We start from the raw sequence: 9,250 nt of genomic DNA on the forward strand, positions 1-9,250 counted from the left end.
CCCAGGGGTGCATTTTTAAACATTTATCTGCCAGATGTATATGCATGATAAGCAGATTAAAATGTTTGGTGAAACTACTTTATAGGTGATGGGTGTGTTTTCTTCCACACACAAGCACACAAATACCTGATCGTCTCACGTTTTTTATTAGCAGCCTTTCATGTCCAATTCCTGTATCCATTAATCTTGCCAAACTTATGAAACATGCAAATGCTTACATTCTTTCTTGATTTATTAGTAGAGTATACCTGTGGGAATAAATATTTTTCATTAACTTTTGGGTTTTACAATGGTAGTCTTTATAGGAAAACAAAACAATTCTTGATTTTTTTTATTTTAAATTGCCTGTTTTTAAAATAACGTATTCCTTTATTAGTATTCACCAGCGATGGGCAATTACTTTCAAACTGTTAAGAGCACATATATATTTAATCATATTTGGTCTGTTTCAACCTGTTACAGTTGTTTTCCTTAATGATGATGAAATTGTTCTGTCTTTGCTGGAATGAGATATGGTGACTCCTGAAAACTTTTGAAAAGAGCCAAGTGGTCTTGTGTAGCTTCCTTGCTCTTTTTATGACAAGATGTTTTAGAAACATATGATAAATATGCTGCTTCGGGCCAGGAATGATCTGCTTTTCGTTTTGTAAATGGATCTACCCTCACTTTGAGTTTGTCTGATGTTTGTCAGGATTAGATTCAGGTGTTTCATTCCAGGAAATAAAAATTACCTAAATAATGCTGTGTCCTTCAAAGGGTATCACATTGAAAGACATATGATATCAATCTGCCCCACACTGCTGATGTTAGTTTTTACACTCAGTCAAGTTGTTGTGTTACTTTTCTTAGTATTACTATTTTTCATTGCAACTAATAAGGAATCTGTAGGAAGGCACTTGGACACCATGCAAATATCCTACATCTCATTAAAGAAAATCTTCCTAGCTATAGCAACCATTCATCACTTCTTTGCCTAACCAGGCTTCGCTATAATTGTTACAAAATTGTATTTTTCCATCTTCCACAATTACTTAACATTTACCAACTGGCAATGGATATTGTACTTTAAGAAGCACTCTTCCCCCATTCATTTACCTGCTTACTTATTTATGATTGTTACAGACTCTTGGATTCCTACTTTGATGTTTAAGTTTTCCGGGATTTGCCTGTTAAGTGTCACTTACAACTGCCTGCTATGACCTCGTAATATGCCCCCATGTGTTTTCTTATTATTATTATTTTAGCAGCATTTTCTTACTTTCTGTAATAGCAAAGTTTTCAAAATGATGATGTGCCTATCTTACCCTAACTTTGTAATGGAGACATTTTATAAAATCAGGAAAAATTTGACATCATAATCTAATGAACATATTATTAGAAAATAAAATTAGAGGATAATATCTGCTAGGAATATAAATGCAAATACTTAACCCAATAAGAGGAAATTGAATTCAGCAATCCTTCTGGATAACTAAGGACAATGGTTGCCATATAATATCCAAAATTTTCCTTTCCAAATCAAAAAAATAGGAAAGTTCTCTTTTTATTCTTCAAAAATCAAAAGTGAAAGTTAAATTTTGCAAATGTATGCTTAAAGCATAATTTGAATACAATGCTGAAATTGTAAATACCTGTAAGTAAAAAGATAAAAATATCCCACCAAATCCCAGTGCAGATCTCTCAGGCTGCCGCAATGCTCTTGCACAGACACAAGGCTTTGTGGCAAGCAAAGATGGAATGAGAAAAACTGTGGGAAAGCTATAACAGAGAGATTAGCCAAAGGAGCCTAAAGATGATTTGCAATGGACACTAAAAATATTCAATCCATTCTAAATCTAAAATACTGCATAAATGTCATCCAAGCAGATTGTGACATTAACTACAAGGGAAGGAGTTTAAAATATACGTATATGATTTAAAGGGGGGGCAGTATTTAAAGGGGCAAGTATAACTTACAATGGACCATGACATATAAAGGGATAGAATACATTTAAAGGGAAATTTAAAAAGGCATAGCTTCTGGGGAAGAAAAGGAGACAAACAAGAAGGCAGAAGCACCTTTTGGCAATAGGATGATGAAGGAGAAAAGAAGAAAAAGAAGACCTTATTTGGATTCTATGGGACAAGAGAGGACTCATAATCCTTCCCCAAACAACAAAACAAATAAAACCCCCTATAGTTTTGCAATAATTACTGAGGGGAGGAGGTGCTTATGGATCATGCTTTTGGTTTCATGAATAACACTTTGATTAATCCTAGGTCACAAATAATTTTTCTGTGTTTACATTTAGACTTGTGTTACATTTTGAGTTAATTTGTATATAAGGTATAGATAGGGTTTAGATTTAGGTATGGTTATGTGTTTGCTTGTTTGTTTGCATATAATTATCACCAAATAGCTTATTTTTTCATTCTCTTCAGGTTTTATAGTTTCTTTCAATGGGAAAGATGGGATGAAATTAATTACTTTATCTTACTTAGTACCTCCAGTGTTCTCTTTAATAAACACTACAGGTATTATAACTTAGATCAGAGACAAGAAAAAGATGCCCACTATGCCAGCTATTATTGTATTGGTACTATTATCCAATGCAAATAGGGAGGATAAATTAATTAGTGGTCCAAAAAGGGGTAAAGAAAAAGTCAGCTAGTCTCTATTTTGAGATGATAGGAGCAGCACCATAAAACAATGATAGCAACAATCAATGTTAAATCTAAGTCAAATCATAAAATAATTCAGTCAAGTAGCAGAATATAAAATTAATTCTCAAAAATCCATTGTTTTTTATTCAGAAATAATAAACAGATGACATATTGGTAGGAAAACTTTAGTTATAATAGCAATAATAAATATTAAATATTTAGAAAAAATTAACAAGAAATGTGCAAATCTTATACAGAAAAATGTTAGGACAACACTAAAGGGTACAGAAATAGAATTAAACCAAACAACAACACAATATTTAAAAGGTAACAATTATCCATATATTAATATATAAAGTGAATGCGATAAGAATACAAATGCCAACAAACTATTGTTGGGAGTGAATCAAATTGTGACACTAAAGTTCATATGAAAAAATAAACATGCAAGAATAGCCAGAAAATTTTGAAAAATATATTTATGATAGGAAAGTAGCTCTGCTCTAACACTAAAACATGTGATAACTACCTGTAAAATTAAAGTAGTGATGTACAGGCAAACATGGCAAGAGAAAGTACAGAAATTAACCCCAGCACATAGAGAAATTTAGTATATGATAAAATGGCATCTTAAACCACTGGGGCAAGACAGATTTTTAAATAAATGATGCTGAAAAACCATAGCCATATAAATAAAATTTGGCCCATACCTCATACCATATAAAAGAGTAAACTCCAAATAACTTAGGTATCTAAAAGTAAAAAGAAAACCTTACAAATACTAGAAGAAACTTAGGCAAATTACTCTTTAACAATGGTATGGAACTCTGAGTCAAATCCAAAGGAAATGAAAGAAAGAGCTATAAATCTGATTCCCTGAACAAACACATTGCAAAGTAATCATAAACAAGGCAAAATACTGTTGACATTTAGGAGATAATATTCATAGGCTATACCACAGACACAGTGTTGATATCCTTACTATTTAAAGAACTCCTAAAAATTGAAGGACAGTGCTTACTTTGGTAGGACAAATACTAAAATTGGAATGACACAGAAAAGATTATCGTGGCACCTGTGCAATGCTGAAGTATTCCATATTTTTATGGCTCTGAAGTAGAATTCAGAATGATAGGTACAAAGTTAATTGAACTACAGAAATACATTCTAACCCAATGCAAGGAAGCTAAAAATCAAGATAAGAATTGAACGAGCTGACAGACAAAATAGTATCGAGAAGAAAGTAACTGAACTGGCAGAGCTGAAAAACACAAGAATTTCATAATGCAATTACAAATATTAATAGCAGAATAGCCCAAGCAGAGGAAAGAATGTCAGAGCTTGAAGAATGACTTTCTGACATAAGACAGGCAGACAAGAATAGAGAAAAACAAATGAGAATGAATGAGCAAAACCTCTTAGAAGCATGGGATTATGCAAACAGACTGAATCTACAACTGATTGCTGCACCTGAAAGAGATAGGGAGAATGTAACCAACTCAGAAAACATATTTCAGGATGTCATCCAAGAGAATTTCCCCAACCTAGCTGCAGAGGCCAACATTCAATTCAGGAAATGAGGAGAATCCCTGTAAGATGCTTCACAAGAAGATCATCCCGAAGACATATAATTATCAGATTCCCCAAGGTCAAAATGAAAGAAAAAAAAAATTAAAGGCAGCTAGAGAGAAAGACCAGATCACACACAAAGGGAAGCTCATCAGGCTAAGAGTGGACCTCTCCGCTGACACCCTACAAGCCAGAAGAGACTGGGGGCCAATATTCAACATTTTTAAGAAAAGAAATTCCAACCCAGAAGTTCATAAGCTAAGGAGAAATTGGATGCTTTTTAGACAAACAAGTGTTGAGAAATTTGTTACCACAGACCTGCCTTACAAGGGCTCCTGAAGGAAGCACTAAATACAAAAACGAAACACCGACATCATTACTACTCACTACAAAACACATTGAAGTGCACAGACCAGTGACATTATAAAGTAAATACGTAAGTCTGCAAAATAGCCAGTTAGCATTGTGATGACAGGATCAAATCTTCACACAACAATACCAACCTTAAATATAAATGTGCTAAATGCCCCAATTAAAAGACACAGACTGGCAAGTGGGATAAAGTCCTAAAATCCTTTGATATGCTGTCTTCAAAAGACCCATCTCACATGCAGTGACACACATAGGCTCAAGATAAAGGGACAGAGAAAAATCTACCAGGAGAATGGAAAACAGAAAACGGGGCTGCAATCCTAGTTTCTGACAAAACAGATTTAAACCAACAAATGTCAAAAAAGACAAAGAAGGCCATTACATAATGGTTAAGGGTTCAATTAAACAAGAAGATCTAACTATCCTAAATATATATGCACCCAACACAGGAACATTCAGATTCATAAAGCAAGTTCTTAGAGATCTTCAAAGAGACTTAGACTTCCACACAATAATGGTAGGAGACTTTAACACCTCACTGACAATATTAGACATATCTTTGAGGCAGAAAATTGATAAAGGTATTCAGGACCTGAACTCAACACTGGATCAAAAGGACCTGATAAATATTAAAATAACTCTCCACCCAAAAACAACAAAATATACCTTCTCGTTGCTACATGGCACATATTCTAACATCAGTCATGTAATTGGGAGTAAAACACTTCTCAGCAAATGCAAAAGAACTGAAATCATAACAGTCTTTCAGGCCATAGTATAATCCAATTACTGATTAAGACTAAGAAATTCACCCAAAACTATACAGTGAATGGAAATTAAATAATCTGCTCCTAAATACCTATTATTTAGGCCAATAATAAAATTAAGGCATAAATCAAGAAGTTTTTTTAAACTAATAAGAACAAAGTTACAACATACCAGAATCTTTGAGACACAGTTAAGGCAATGTTAAGAGGAAAATTTATAGCACTAAATGCCCACATCAAAAAGTCAGAAAGATGTCAAGTAAATAACCTAATATTACAACTAATAAAACTAGAGAAGCAAGAGCAAACAAATCCCAAACCTAGCAGAAGACAGAAAATAACAAAAATCAGAGGTGAACTGGAGGAGATTGAAACACAAAAAAACCCATTCAAAAGATCGGTAAATCCAGGAGCTTGTTGTTTTTGAAAAAGTTAATAAAATGGATAGACTGCTGGCCAGACTAATACAGAAGGAAAGACACAAGATTCAAATAAACACAATCAGAAACAAGGGGGATATTAACACTGACCCCACAAAAATATAAACAATCATCAGAGAAGATTATGAACACTTCTATGCACATACATAGGAAAATCTATGGGAATGGTTAAATTCCCGGATACATACACCCTCCCAAGACTAAACCAGAAAGAAAATGAATCCCTGAACAGACCAATAATGAGCTCTGAAATTGAGGCAGAATAAATGGCCTACCAATCAAAAAAAGGCCCAGGACCAGATGAATTCACAACTAAATTTTATCAGAAGTACAAAGAGAGCAGGTACCATCCCTACTGAAACTATTCCAAAAAATTGAGGAGAAGAGATTCCTCCCTAACTCATTTTACAAGGCCAGCAATATCCTGATACCAAAAACTGGCAGAGATGGGACATAAAAAAGAAAACTTCAGGCCAATATCCTTGATGAACATCATTGCAAAAATTCTCACCAAAATACTAGCAAACCAAATACAGCAACAAACCAAAAAGCTTATTCATGACAATCAAATAGGTTTTATCCCTGTGATGCAAGCCTGGTTCAACATACACAAATCAATAAATGTGATTCACCACATAAACAGAACTAAAGACAAAACCTATATGATTATCTCCATAGATGAAGAAAAGGATTTCAATAAAATTCAATATCCATTCATGTTAAAAACTCTCAATAAATTAGAAGTTGAAGGAACATATCTAAAAATAATAAGAGCTATGTATGATAAACTCACATTCAACACATTTTGTTGAATGGACAAAAGCTGGAAGCATTCCGCTTGAAAACTGGCACAAGACAAGAATTCCCTCTCTTACCACTCCTGTACATCAGATTATTAGAAATCATGTCCAGGGCAAGCAGGCAACAGAAAGAAATAAAGGCATCCAAATAGGAAGAGGGGAACAAAATTAATATGCAAAAATTACTAGCATTCCTGTACATCAACAACAGTGAAGCTGAGAGCCAAATCGAAATAAACTTCCATTCACAATTGTCACAAAAAGAATAAAATACAAGAATACAGCTAACCAGGGAGATGAAGGATCTCCACAAGGATAACTATGAACCACTGCTCAAAGAAATCAAGAGATGACACAAACAAATGGAAAAGCATTCCATGCTCATGGATAGTAAGAATCAGTATCGTTAAAATAGCTATACTGCCCACAACAATGTAAAAATTCAATATTATTCCTACTAAACTACCACTGAGATTCTTCACAGAACTAGAAAAACTATTTAAAAATCCATATGGAAACAAAAAAGAGCCAGAATAATAAAGGCAATCCTAAGCAAAAATAACAAAGCTGAAGGCATCACGCTACCTGTCTTCGAACTATATGATGGGGCTACAGTAACCAAAACCACATGGTACTGGTACAAAAACAGACACTTGTATCAGTGGAATAGAATAGAGAACCCAAAAATAAGACCACACACCTACAACTATTTGATTTTCAACAGACCTGATAAAAACAAGCAATGGGGGAAGGATTTCCTATTTAATAAATGGTGCTGGGGGAACTGACTAGCCATATGAAGAATATTGAAACTGGACACCTTCCTTACACCATATACAAATATTAACTCAAGATGGAGTAAAGACTTAAATGTAAAACCCAACACTATAGAAACCCTGGAAGACAGCATAGATAATACCATTCAGGACATAGGCACAGTCAAAGGTTTCATGACAAAGATGCCAAAAGCAATTGCAACAAGAGCAAAAATTGACAAACGAGATGTAATTAAACTAAAGAGGTTTGACACAGCAAAAGAAACTAACAGAGTAAACAGACAACCTACAGAATGGGAGAGAATTTTTGCTAACTGTGAATCTAACAAAGGTCTTATATCCAGCATCTATCAGGAACTGGACCAAGTTTACAAGAAAAAAATCAACCCCATTAAAAATTGGGCAAAGGACATGAACAGACACTTTTCGAAAGAAGACATATTGCAGCCAACGATTATAGGCAAAAAAGCTCAACATCACTGATCATTAGAGAAATGCAAATCGAAAACAGTGAGATACCATCTCACATCAGTTAGAATGGCTATTATAAAAAGGTCAAAAAATGATAGGTGCTGGAGAGATTGTGGAGAAAGAGGAATGCTTATGTAATGTTGGTAAGAGTGTAAATTAATTCAATGATTGTAAAAGACAATGCGCTGATTCCTCAGAGACCTAAAGTCAGAAATACCGTTTGACCCAGCAATCCCATTACTGGGTATGTATGCCCGAAAATATAAGTTGTTATATTATAAAGACATATGCATTTGTATGTTCATTGCAGCACTATTCACAATTTCAAAGACATGGAATCAACCTAAATGCTCATCAATGACAGACTGTATAAAGAAAATGTGGTAAGTTTGTTAGCAGTGTATCTGAACCATGGGGCACCAAAGTATGTTACCAGCAGTTAATGCATATGGGTCTGCAGCAGCCTCAATTCTTGCATCCTCAGAAGAAAGAATTTGATTGAGGGGCAGAAGGATAAAGAAGAGACCAAGGCAAGTTTTAGAGCAGGAGTGAAAGTTATTGAAAAGATTTAGAGCAAGAATGAAAGGAAATAAAGTACACATGGAAGAGGGCCAAGTAGGCAACCTGAGAGATCAACTGTACTGTGTTTGACCTTTGACTTGAGGTTTTACACATTGGCATACTTCCAGGGTCTTGAATCCCTTTTCCCCTGATTATTCCCTTAGGTTGGGCTGTCCGCATGTACAGTGGCCTGTTAGCACTTGGGAGGGGCCACATGCACGTGTGATTACTAGAGTTGTACACATGCTCACTTGAAACGTTCTTCCCTTATCCGTCCAGCATTCCTAGAAGAAGGTCAAATACCAGTTAAACTCTGCCATTCTGCCTTTTAGTGTGCATGCTTGAGCATGCTTGAGCCCACTTGCCCAACTCCCAAGACCTTGTTGAAAAGATGCTGATCACCAGTTTTAGGTTTTTTCTATCTATTGGGAGATAGCCTTTTCCTGGTGCAGGCTGTGAACAGTTATTATTTTAGAGAGACAATTAACAACCACCTGATGGTCACCTGATAGTTGCCTGACATTCCTGGTGGGGATGTGGTGAGCCTTCTCCTCCCCTGCTCATGCCCAACTAGCCATCTACTGTCACACATACACACAATAAAATACTATGCAGCCATAAAAACGAATGAGATCATGTCCTTTGCAGGGACATACATGAAGCTGGAGGCCATTATCCTTAGCAAAATAATACAGAAAAAAAGAACCAATACTATATGTTTTCCCTCATAAGTGGGAGCTAAATGATGAAAACACATGGACACATAGAGAGGAACAACACATACTGGGGCCTATCAGAGGTTTCAGGGTGGGAGGAGAAAGAGGATCAGGAAAAACAACTAATAGGTACTA

At 35.1% G+C, this 9,250-nt stretch overlaps 1 pseudogene; it reads left to right on the top strand.

The window, feature by feature from the left end:
- Window positions 1–3,656: 3,656 nt before the first annotated feature.
- LOC111549532 lies at window positions 3,657–3,748 on the top strand (annotated as a pseudogene).
- Window positions 3,749–9,250: the final 5,502 nt, after the last annotated feature.

This window comes from Piliocolobus tephrosceles, chromosome 6, assembly GCF_002776525.5.
Source record: "Piliocolobus tephrosceles isolate RC106 chromosome 6, ASM277652v3, whole genome shotgun sequence".
Taxonomy (NCBI): domain Eukaryota; kingdom Metazoa; phylum Chordata; class Mammalia; order Primates; family Cercopithecidae; genus Piliocolobus; species Piliocolobus tephrosceles.